This window comes from Miscanthus floridulus, chromosome 12, assembly GCF_019320115.1.
Source record: "Miscanthus floridulus cultivar M001 chromosome 12, ASM1932011v1, whole genome shotgun sequence".
NCBI classification, from domain to species: domain Eukaryota; kingdom Viridiplantae; phylum Streptophyta; class Magnoliopsida; order Poales; family Poaceae; genus Miscanthus; species Miscanthus floridulus.
The window spans coordinates 31873207-31885201 of record NC_089591.1 but is presented as its reverse complement, the minus strand read 5'-3'; the positions used below and the strand labels follow the sequence as shown (position 1 = coordinate 31885201).

At 45.6% G+C, this 11995-nt stretch overlaps 1 pseudogene; it reads right to left on the bottom strand.

Annotated features, from left to right (window-relative positions):
- Positions 1-254: 254 nt before the first annotated feature.
- LOC136496678 (exocyst complex component EXO70A1-like) lies at positions 255-3098 on the bottom strand (annotated as a pseudogene).
- Between the last annotated feature and the right edge of the window lie 8897 nt (positions 3099-11995).

Genomic DNA, 11995 nt, shown 5'->3' with positions numbered 1-11995 from the left:
TTTCTGATGGGCAGTAACCTGCTGATTTACATTCGCTTCATCTTGCACTATATTCATAAGGAACGTTTGGGCTATCCATCTTTTCTTTCTTCTTGAAACACTGAAACAGGCATGATTCCTTAACAGCATTAGCATTCCCAGTACCTCAAGACTTGACATTTCAATACTCCTAGAAAACACTGTATAAAAAGAAAATACAACAACTGACAAAACAATGTGACCAACATGTATTGGAAAGAATGCAAAGAAGAGGGAGCGGAACTTGGGTTCAAACATAAAAGGATTGCTGCCAGGCATCTAGCAAACTGATGAAGTTTTACTTATTTAAACATTACCCATCAAATAATTTGGTCCAATTCTGCAGTCCATATTTCAAGGATTCCATAAGAGGCTGGTTTACTTCATCATTATTCCAAAGGAATCTTGCAATCTCAAAATCCTCTTCCTATTTCAGGACTAAACATTCCGAGTCTTTTGCAATATGTGAGTCCAAAACTGAACACTTATAACATGTTCGATAATGTAAAATCAATATATCTTGGACTTGGAGCCTCAGACAATCAAACAAGCAAATATCAGAATATACTGAGAAAAAAAGAACATGTACATCATTTAGTATTACACATATATTGATTGCAAAACAAAGGGGCCCTATTTTGAATTACATTGCGATATGGTACCAGCATTTGTTCAACACATTCACTACAGCAGCTTGGTGATATGGTGTCCCTTGTACCAAAAGCATACCTGTAGCCAAATCCCATCATAAGATATTATCATCTTCTCCTGGAATGGTTGGCAGACCCTAGTGACCCTTCAAATAGATCAGACAGGTGATTCTCCAAATCCTCTGGAGTGTACTTTATGTATTTTCCAGAATTCCTTCCACTATCAACTAGACTGCCATAACTTCCAGTAAAAGCACGATAAGCTGGGATCACATTTTCAGATACTAGAAATCTTGAGTTCTTCTCGGAGTTGAGGATCTGGCACCTTCCAAAGAGTTTGGCTCCTGTATATCTCCTCAAAGGCCAAGTTGAAATTCTTAAATTTTTCTTTGATCCTAGAGCTTGAATTCCCACTGCTGCCAAAACTTCCGCTCCCACTGCTGCCATGTCCATCATCCTTCAAGTAAGACAAAACTTTGGTCCATGAAACCCTAAGGTAGCTATTTGAATTTTGCCGAATCTTGCCACGGCGCCTCCGTATCCAGTGATCACCTAAAATCCTCCTGAGCTCTGAATCCTTAACCTTTTGTACAATGTAGAGTGTGTTATTCATGGAAAATATGCACGGCAGCGCTCCATCCTCATAAAGTTTAGATTTTTCATCTAGATTAGCCTCCAAGTAAGATATCAGTTTGACTAAACGGCGTCCAAGTGGGGTCAAACTCTTCAGATACTCCTGATCCTCATCAGTGCCATTATGTAAAATATTATGATCTACATCTTCAGCACCACTGTCATCCAAGAGTGTATCAAGTGTGTCACTGTAAATGACCAACAACCTAAGATAGTTCATCACATAACGCGTCATTGGGTGGATCTCACCAGCCATCATCGGCCGCCGTGATGACTCCTGCTGTAGGACCTTCCCAAACTCAAGAAGGGTACCCTTGACTGCGTCACCAAGCCTTTCAAGAATCCCCTCCAAATCATGGATGACATCATCCCCATAACTCCCAAAGAACAGCTCCTTTAGTTCAGGGATCACCTCAGCAAGTGCCTCATACATGTCAAGAATTCGGGAAAGCTTCTCCGGCGAGCGAGTGCACACAGAGACAGCATCCCCAAAGTTACGGATCTGCATGATGCAACCCTTGGTGGACTCCACAAAGCACTCATCCCGGAGCTCATCGGACGCAGCAAGCACCAGGTCACAGAGCCGCCGCTCAGCAGTCAGCAGGGAGCGAACAACTGTCTTGACCCCATGCACCCACTTCTTCATCTTGTCATTCAGCTGCTTCCACTCGATGCGCTGCACCTCATCGATGCTGAGCCGTTCCACACCGAGCACGGTGAGACACTCATCAAGCAGGTCACGCCGGATGGCGCAGTACACCTGGGCGAGCTCGCTGCCATACCCTGCGTGCACCATCCGGTCAGCAATGGCGCGTATCTCATCGATGGCCTCCGGGCGCACGAGGTCGAACACCTGGTCTTCGAAGGGGTTGTTCCCCGCGATGCTGGCGCTGCGGGCGGTCTCCGGCTCGCCGCCGCCGTCCTGGCTGTGCGGGGTGGCGGGATCGAACTCGGAGGAGGTGTCGAGGTCGTCCATGGAGCCGAGGGAGAGGCGGCGGAGCGAGCAGTAGAGGCCGCTGGCGTCGAGCGGCACGGAGTGACGGAGCATGAGGTGGCGGAGCTCGTCCTCGAGGCGCGACATGGCGAGCTGCACGGCGACCCCGGCGCGGCCGGAGACGGCGGGGGTGGAGAGGTGGTCGACGGCGACGGCGACGGCGGCGAGGTAGTGCGCGGCGTCGTCCTCGGGGGCCTCGAAGACGAGCGCCTCTGGGGTGGTGTCCCAGAGGTGGATGAGCTGCTCGGCGGCGTCGAAATCCGCGAGCGAGGAGGAGGAGGGTTCCTGCTCACCACCGGGCTGCTCTGGGTCTGGGTCGGAGGTGCCTGCCGGGGACGGGGACGGGAAGAGGTCGGAGGTGATGGAGGAGAGGCGGTGGTCGAAGCCGGAGAGGATGCAGATCATGTCGTCGGAGGCGTTCTTGGACGTGACGAGCGACTTGACGATGTGCTGCGCCGCCGCCAGGACCTTGTCGTCGCCGACGACGGCGGCGGGCACGGGGACGGGGAGCTCGCCGCCCTCCCCCACCTCCCGCCTCTGCGGCGGGGGCGACGAAGGGGACGACGACATCGCCGGCGGCGGCGGCAGGCGAGCTAGGGTTTGGGTTTGGGAGTGCCACCGCGGCTTGGGCCTGGTGCCGGCGGCGGCTGGTGATGAGTGGAAGGGCACGGTGAAAACGGATTGCTCTGGTGGTGGTGGTGGTGGTGGTGGTGGAGTAAATGAAGGAGGAGCGGAGCGGGGCGGGCGGATTGAGGCTGAGGAGAAGAGATTGTTGGAAGCAGACAGATTCAGCCGCTACAGCGTTTCTCTGTCCCAACGAGTCAGCGACCAGCGAACAAATACGGCAACAAACGGCACAGGCTCGCAGCACTGCAGACTAATCTGCGTGGCACTGGCAGGCAGCAGCGAGGGCTAGCGGAGCAAGTTCCGGATCTCGCAGGCCATGTGAGTATGGACGAAAACGATACGGAAATATCCTGAACTGAACCGCAGTCGTTTTCTATATTTAACTCGATCGAATTCGTTTTTTGCGGACAAAAACGGATACTAAATTTGAAAACGAAATACGGAGTACATAATTCGAAATTCGGTACGAAATCGGTTTGGGCATTTGTTCGTTCGATTTCTACATTTCTACATTATATTCGTAATATACCGAATTTAAATTCAGTTTGGAACCGAATTTGGTCCAGCAGGGCAGAGGGCACTAGCCCAGCAGTGCACTAGCCCAGCCTAATAACGAAGCTAACCCTAACCCCAAACTCCCACTCCCCATCCCCAGTCCCCAGCGTGACTGCCCGACGGCTCCTCAGTCCGCCCCCTCCCTATTGCTTTGGCTAGCGCTGGCGGCGCCGTCCGTCATCCCCACGCGCGTGCCGAAGGTCGGCGAGGAGGCGCGCCTTGAACCTCCGCGCCCGCGACGAGCGCTCCAGGTGGTCCGCCGCGCCGGCCAAGTTCTCGAGGTACGCCGGGAGCACCACCGTGCCCTGCAGCTCTCTACCTGCCACTGCCAGCCAACGCCGCGGACCGCAGTGCCCATCGATGGCGCCCACCGAAGACGGCGTTTCTGCTCCCACGAAGGGCAAGGCCAAGGCCAAGACCAAGACCGTGCGCCAACTTCTTGCGCCGCCGACAGCATGGGCACTGGCACCGGCAGCTACGACTTCTCCAGCGCCACCTCCAACTCCAGGTACGATCGATCTGGGGTCTTGATGTTCCGCTTGGCTGCTCCTGCTAGCTATTTTACATTGCCGTATGCTCTCATACAGAACCAGTGCTAGAAGCTTTGCAGACATGCACTACTAGCTAGCACGTGTAAGACATATATGTTTCTAGATTGATGAAGTTTTAGTTGTGGACGTGTGATATCATACTGAGTAGAAAGTTTCAGTCTCAACTCTGAACATGTATGATATATCTGATGCATCGTTCAGTATGTTTTCTTTTCTGAAGATTTGTAGTCTTGATATGTGTGTTGTTTGTCAATGCTGGAGCGGTACATATGAGTCTGCTGGCTAGGGACATACACTAATCTCCTCCAGAAATTCAGGATTGGAACATCAACTTAGTATTATTCAGTTCTGCACTGAGTAATAAAGCCTGGTGCACTTAGGATTGGAACATCTTTTTTTTCTGGACACAAAACCAAAACCTGACACAAAGATTAGATAAGCACGGGCTATGAGGCTAGATAAAACCTAGTCTTCTATTTTGGTGCAGCATTGATTTGCCTTTGTAATTAATATTTTGTCTTGCAAAATCTGATATTTTTATTGGGAAAACTATAGTTTTTATCAAAATCTGATATAGTTTTTATTGGGAAAAATCTGAGATATTTTTATCAGTACTCTAACTTATTTTGGTCATTTTGCTTGATCATCAAGATCTAGGAATAAAAGGTCTGCATCTCAGAGTATTAGCTCTGGAACTTGTGATAGTCCAGCCACACAAGCATCCGTAGCAGCGTCAGTTTCAGTGATCGGTTCTAGTGCTCCTATTGTTGACATTGACACCAGTTGCACTGGCGCTGGCATTAGCACTGGCCCAGTCCAACCTGGTGGTGCACCAGCAACAGACACACCTACAGCTCTAGTTAATATCGGCGAAGATGATCAAGATGATGAAGAGCAGGCTCATCTTTCTGGCAAGAGGTACAAAAAATGCACATCACATGTCTGGAAGTATTTCACCAAGAAAAAGGAGGTTATAGAGGTGGATGGAAAGTAGTATGAGCCGCTGTGGGGGTACTGCAATTTCGCTAGGTGCAATAAAAGGTACAGAGCTGAGGGTCCTTGTGGGACGACTGCATTCAAGAGCCATTTGAGGTCAAAGCACAGTATTGTGGAGGGACAACAACAGCTTAATGTTGGTAAGAACACTGGTTCTGAAATTGCTCATATCGTGCCTTTCAAATATGACCAAGAAGTTAGCTTGAGGAAATTAAACTTGGCAATCACCATGCATGAATATCCTTTCAATATAGTTGAGCATGAGTATCTTGTTGATTTCATAAAATCTCTTCGGCCTAGCTTTCCGATAAAGTCTCGTGTCATTGTTAGGAAAGAAATAATGGACAGATATCTTGAAGAAAAGGAAACTTTGTATGCACACTTAAAAACTATCAAGTGCCGCTTTAGTGCAACAATGGACATGTGGACCTCATGCCAAAACAAAGGATACATGTGTGTTACAATTCATTGGATAGATGATAATTGGCGTATCCAAAAGAGAATTATTGGTTTCTTCAATGTAAAAGGTAGACATACTGGTGCTAAGTTATCTGAGACATTCAGTGAAGTTATGGTTAAATGGTACATTGAGAAAAGACGGTTTGCATTGACTTTGGATAATGCTAGTTCAAATGAAGTGGCTGTCAATGATATAATTTCAAATCTAAAAGAGAATGGTAATGGCTCCCTAGTGTGTGATGGGCTGTTTTTTCATGTCAGATGTGCATGTCATATTCTCAATTTGGTTGCTAGAGATGGGTTGAAAGTCATTTCAGAAACAATTAGCAAGGTCAAATCACTTGTGCTAGCTGTGAAAGGGTCTCCATTGCAGTGGGAAGAGCTTATGAAGTGTGCCACCAAAGCTGGGTTGGATACAAAGAGGGGTATTCAAATTGATGTGTCAACAAGGTGGAATTCTACCTACCTAATGCTGAGAGATGCCTTGTACTACAAGGATGCATTTATTAGGCTGAAGTCTTCAAATCACCGTAGGTATGCTAAGATTTCTCCATCTTCTGTTGAATGGGAAAAGGCTTTGATAATTTATGGTTGTCTCAAGAAATTTTATGATCTCACTGAAATTCTCTCTGGCGCTTCATATCCTACTGCAAACTTATTTTATAGAGGTTTCTGTGATATAAAGATCTTGCTAGATGATTGGTGCTTTAATGAAGATGATACAATTAGAGAAATGGTTGTTGCTATGAATGCAAAATTTAAAAAATATTGGGAATAGTCCAACATTGCTCTAGCTGTAGCTTGTTTTCTTGATCCAAGGTATAAGAAAAGGCTAATAGAGTACTACATGAAGAAGTTCCATGGTGATCACTATCAACTTGCACTCGATGAGTTTATTTGTGTGGTAAAGAAACTATACAACTTTTATGCTAGTTCTGCTCCTGCACCAGCAAAGAAAACTAGTAGTGTGGCTGCACCTGGACCTAGTAACACAGCTGATGTATTAATGGGAAATGTAGACCATGACCTAGAAGAATTCCTATATGATGAAAGTGAACATGCTATGGTTGAGACAAATGAGTTGGAGAGGTATATGGGGGAACCACTACTGAAAATTGTTGGTGAGTTTGACATCTTAGCTTGGTGGAAAAACAAGAGAGAAGAGTATCCTATCCTTTCACAGATTGTTCGGGATTTAATGGCTGTACAAGTATCAACGGTAGCATCCGAGTCTGCATTTAGTGATGCTGGTCGTGTTGTTGATCCCTATCGCAGTCGTCTTGATCCCGAGATGGTACAGGCATTAATTTGCACAAAGGACTGGGTTGCTGCAGCAAGTAAAGGTGGTCATTTTATCTCTTTTTTCAGTTATACACTTGTAATTGCAGCATAATAATGCATTGATAGTTTCCCCTTACTAATATTTTGTTCAGATGCGAAAGTGGTTGGATCAATTGTGAGTGATCTTGAAGTTGATGCTTTGACTAATGTTGTGGCTAAACTGAAAATTGAGGTATGTTTATCCTCTCCTCTGTCTATATTTGATGTTGGCTGCTGTTAAAGCTATCTTGTTGAGTGGAGTAGCACACTGCACACACTTTCAACTCCATCTATATATGGTGCCGTGGCATGCATGTACTTGGTCTAGTACTGGTGGCCTACTGGAGGGAGGATCGGGTTGATTGTAGCACAAATAAAAACATTTCTTATTCTCATACACTGATCACACTGATACCCAAAGAGAGTGCATTGCATTATCAGTAAGCCTTAATTATCAGCATATGCATGTCCTGGCAAGGAGAGATGGATCGGATGCACTAGCTAGCTGCCATATGCAACTCGGCTGATTCTATGGAACTCCCTAATGCTCCTCTGTATATATTCACTTTGCAAATTTCTAGGACAAGGACAAGGAGGGCGATGGGGACTCTGAGGAGGACAATGAGGATGCAAAAGACATGGAGAGCGATGGGAGCTCTGATCCTAACATCATGGATGATGCTTATGAGCTCTAGATGTTCATGTTCTGTTAATTGTGTGTCGTACTTCTTAAGACCACGGGTCACGCACTTGTTAATTTGAACTAGATCATGCACTTGTTAGTCGCGAACTTGTTATGTATTTGGCCATGAACTTGTTTAATGTTATGCACTGTGGGTTGGTTCATATTGAATTCTCGTATACCGATCGTGTTCTATATAATTCCGCTCGAATTGTTTCATTTTCGAAATTCTCGATATTCCGTAAGTTCGTGTTCGGTTTGTCCGCTTTCGTTTTCGTTTTCATATTCAAATGTAAAAGTAGAAAACGGTTGAGGAGTTCTCCATTCGATTCCATCCGTTTTCATCCTTACATGTGAGTATGGGCATGTTTGGTTCAGTTCCTAAAATTTCTATCACATCGAATGTTTAAACATATGTATAGAATATTAAATATAGACTAATTATAAAATTAATTACACAACCTGCAACTAATTTGCGAGACGAATCTTTTAAGCCTAATTAGTCTATGATTTTGACAACATGGTGCTACAGTAACACATATGTTAATGACGGATTAATTAGGCTTAAAAAATTCATCTCGCAAATTAGCCTCTATCTATGTAATTGGTTTTGTATTAATCTATATTTAATACTCCTTATTAGTATCTAAATATTTGATGTGACATGAATTTTAAGAGCAACTAAAGAACCAAACACGCCATATGTGACCATACTCTGCAAAACAAACGTACGGAGCCAATTCCGTCGATGGATTGTGTAAAAACTGGATCCATTGTGGCTAGACAGCCTCAGATATTTTAATTAAAAAAAGGATTTTCTCATGTAGATCGAAAAAACCCTAAACCTCTGCCTCACCTATACACAGTGGCACCGTAGCTCCGTAAGATGAGTTGGCCACAAACCTATGCTTTGGACATGGGACAGACGATGGAGTTTTTTTACCTCGGTTGGGGAAAATCCCTGAAAACAACGCGCGGGTGAGCCACACTTGGGCCTCGAACCCGCACCGCAAGGGTGCTGCTAGAGCCCTAAACCAGCCGGCTTAGCGTCCGTTTGCAGTTCGATGGATAAAGTAAGAGCTTGTTTGGGATTGCTCTGCTTTAGTTTTTACAGCTTCGCTCCCAAACTTCCCTGCCAAATTGGTCTAGCTCTAGAAACTCTACTCCACTAAAAAGGTAGAGTTCAGGGCCAACTCCACCTTTTTCTCAGAGCTCTTCAAGGGGTACTCTAGGAACCAGCATTGTGTATGTCCTCGTGGAGTTATGGGGTAATTACCCACTGCTGACACCGATTACACAAGCTAACGTTTCGTTCTGTTTCTCCATCTTCCACCCGTCCTCGTTCTTTTTTCTGGTGCTCGAGTCTTCTTCCCCACTGCAACTTCTTTCTCCCGCAGCCCTAGCTCGCGCCGCCTCTGAATCCAGCCACCATGGCGAGCACTCTGGCGAGGTGATGGAGAGAGGTGATAGATCTAGTGATCCTATACCGGAGCTAGAGCTAGAGCTATGTGCCAAATATGTTATCTTGCTCCACCAACTCTAGAGTAGAGTTGCTCCATAGTGAAGTTGGTGGAGCAGAGCTAAAAAAACTGGAGCAGAGCAGTCCCAAACTGGCCCTAAGGTCCATGTGCACAGTGCACTAGCACCTCAAATTTTCATAGCATTAAATGAGCTGACATGGCACAAAGTAGATGGAAAGAGGGATGATAAAAGTTTTATGTAATGAAATGAGTTATTCCTACATAAGGATAAAACTCATTTACACTGTTTTCAACACGTTAAATCTTGGAAAACTGGTAGATGAAACTCCTCGCTGAGACTGGCTTAATCGGTACTATTAGTCAAGCAATTTATTTAGCTTCAGCTTCATAAACTGCTGTAATGGTGGACCTAAAGCTATATTAATAAAACGTTTGGCTAAATATTTTTTATGGTACATAAAAATAATAAAATATATATAATAATATTCTCTCTTTTTTTCTTTTTTCTTTATTTATTTTCTTCATCTCTCTACTTTCATGTTATCATCTTCATCCTCCCCTCACCCATCTCGCCATTCACCTCCTCTTCCACCACGCCTCATCCCACCGTCCCTCTTCACCCCATTTCCACGTTGGCACGCCTCCACCCCACCCCGTGTCAGTCGTGCCTGCACCAACATGCCCCTAGGGCAAATTTTACCATCTCCATGTTGGGGTCCACCAGAGTGAGAGGGGGAGGAAAAAAGCTAGTATTTTCAACTCTCCCTCCTGCCTACAACTCTAGAGAACAGGAAATTTGGAGCTTCACTTGCATAGGTGCACCTCGCATTGGCGTTTGGTTGGAGAAGTTGTGGAGCTATTCATGGAGCATGTGGAGAAGTTGTACCAGATGTTGTGGCTTTCCTAGTCCCTTATATCTAGCCTCCTCCCTCTGTGGTATCGGTGACTTGTCAGATACCCATAGTCCATATTGTGGTGAATTTAGGGTTCACCTCTCCTTTACCAAGACTCAACCTCTCAAGGTTGTCTCACCACTTGAGAGCTTGGCCTCAAGCTGACTAGAACACAATAACTCTTCACACCTCGTTTCCACTAGAGATGTTCTTTGCCTCTTCGGCGCTGAAAACCATATGTTTGGTTTTGGTAATTGAGACAACTAGTGAACTAACCTCTACTCTAGTGTTGTGAATGAGACAGGTTAGGTCCACACCAAGGTTGAGCAAGGATGGCAATCATGGTGGTGATGATGGTGCCAAGTTGGTGATCAAGTGCTCAATTCTTAGAAAAGAAGAAAGAGAAAAATAAAATGCAAGGGCTCAAGGCAAAGGTATAAGCTAGGGCATTTTATTTTACCGGTCAAGACATAATAGAGTTCGTAACTGGGTTTAGGATAGATAGTCATACTATTAAGAGGAAAACTCGAAGTTCAAATGCGGTTATTTAAGTGCCACTAGGTGGATTGATCACTCCATGCATGTGCATTAGACCTAGTGAGGACATGAAAAAACCCTTTAAAAATGTTTGTGAAAATGCTAACTCACGTGCACAAATGCTTGAAACATATTTGGAGTTGACACAAATGAAAAAGGAGGGAAGAATCAAGCTAAAAGTGCTCCTGCTAAGCACCGGACCCTAACTAAGGGGTGTTGGACTGGCTGAACCCTGGGTCCACTGGCTAACCCTATAGGATCGGGCGAGTTTGGGTCACATCAAAACCCTGATGATTGGTGCAATGGTGGTGACCGAGGCAGTGTTGGATAGGACAGGCATACTATTCCTCTGTCTGGCCCCACCTATCAGCACTAGGATACTACTCCGAGGGATCAGTAGATCTTGGCCGATGGTCTGACAAGCAACATCGGCCCTCTCTGGATGCTCTCTGCATGGCATCGGACTCTAGGCGCCGATGGTCCATGGGTCGTTGGACCAAGAGGCGTCAGCCTATCGCTCTTGTTGTCGTTGGGCAGCGACATTCGATTTCAAATGGCTAGTTCCACATAGCAAGTAGGCAGGGCATCGGACCATGGCCTTTGGTTCGACGCAGGTGTGTCGCCCAGTCCGATGATCTCGAGTCTGCTGTAGTGAGTAGCCAATGCTTACTTGGATCTTTTAGGGGTTATATATGTGTTGCTCTGCCCATGTCTAGCTCTCTTGGCACTTTGACATATCATACACCCTTGTGAGTGTAAGCAAGCACCTCTCACTCATCGCTTTGCCTATTGCTTGGTCCAAAGTGAGATTGAGAGTGATTCTAGTACATTTGCATTGAATTGTTGCATCTAGTGGCACTAGTGATTAAGTTGAGCTGTAGGGTTCTTGTTACTCTTGGTAGTTGCCACCACCTAAATGGCTTGGAGGTAGTGGTAGATCATTGAGTGGCATTGGTGATTGTTGCTGGCTCCAATCAATTAATTGTAAGAGGCTCTTGTGCTCATCCTCATAGGAGATCATGAAGAGCAACTCTAGTAGAATCATGGCTAGTTGGAGTGTACCTCTTGAGTGGTTGTTGCGGCACCAAAGTTGTGGGTTTGCGTGTGAGGCCAATTAACATGCGAACCATCAAGTGGGGACTTGCCACAACGAGGACGTAGGTTGCCGGTAAGCAATTGAACCTCATAGATATATCTTGAGTCATCACTTGCCCGTTTGGTTTGTTCTCTACACACTTGTTCATTACTTCCATATTTGCCTATTGTGTAGTTGTTTGCCTCTTACTAGAGTAGTGGTAGAACTCACTACTACAGATTGATATACCACTGTCACCACTTTCACTATTATAGAGATAGAAGCGATGGTGTTATACTTCCATCGTTGGTTGGACCGATTGCGAGGCCTCCTAGGGAAGGAAACTGGCAGTTGAAACTTCTACCACCGACGGGTTAACAATAGATGTGGTAGTGGTATTTTCTCCATCGTATGAAAAGTCGAGCCAACTAGGATACATGTTATGGCCACCGACCCTATATGACTGTTTGGTCTACCGGCGGTAAAGTTAGTGTGAGTTATTTCCTAACTACCCACAACACAGT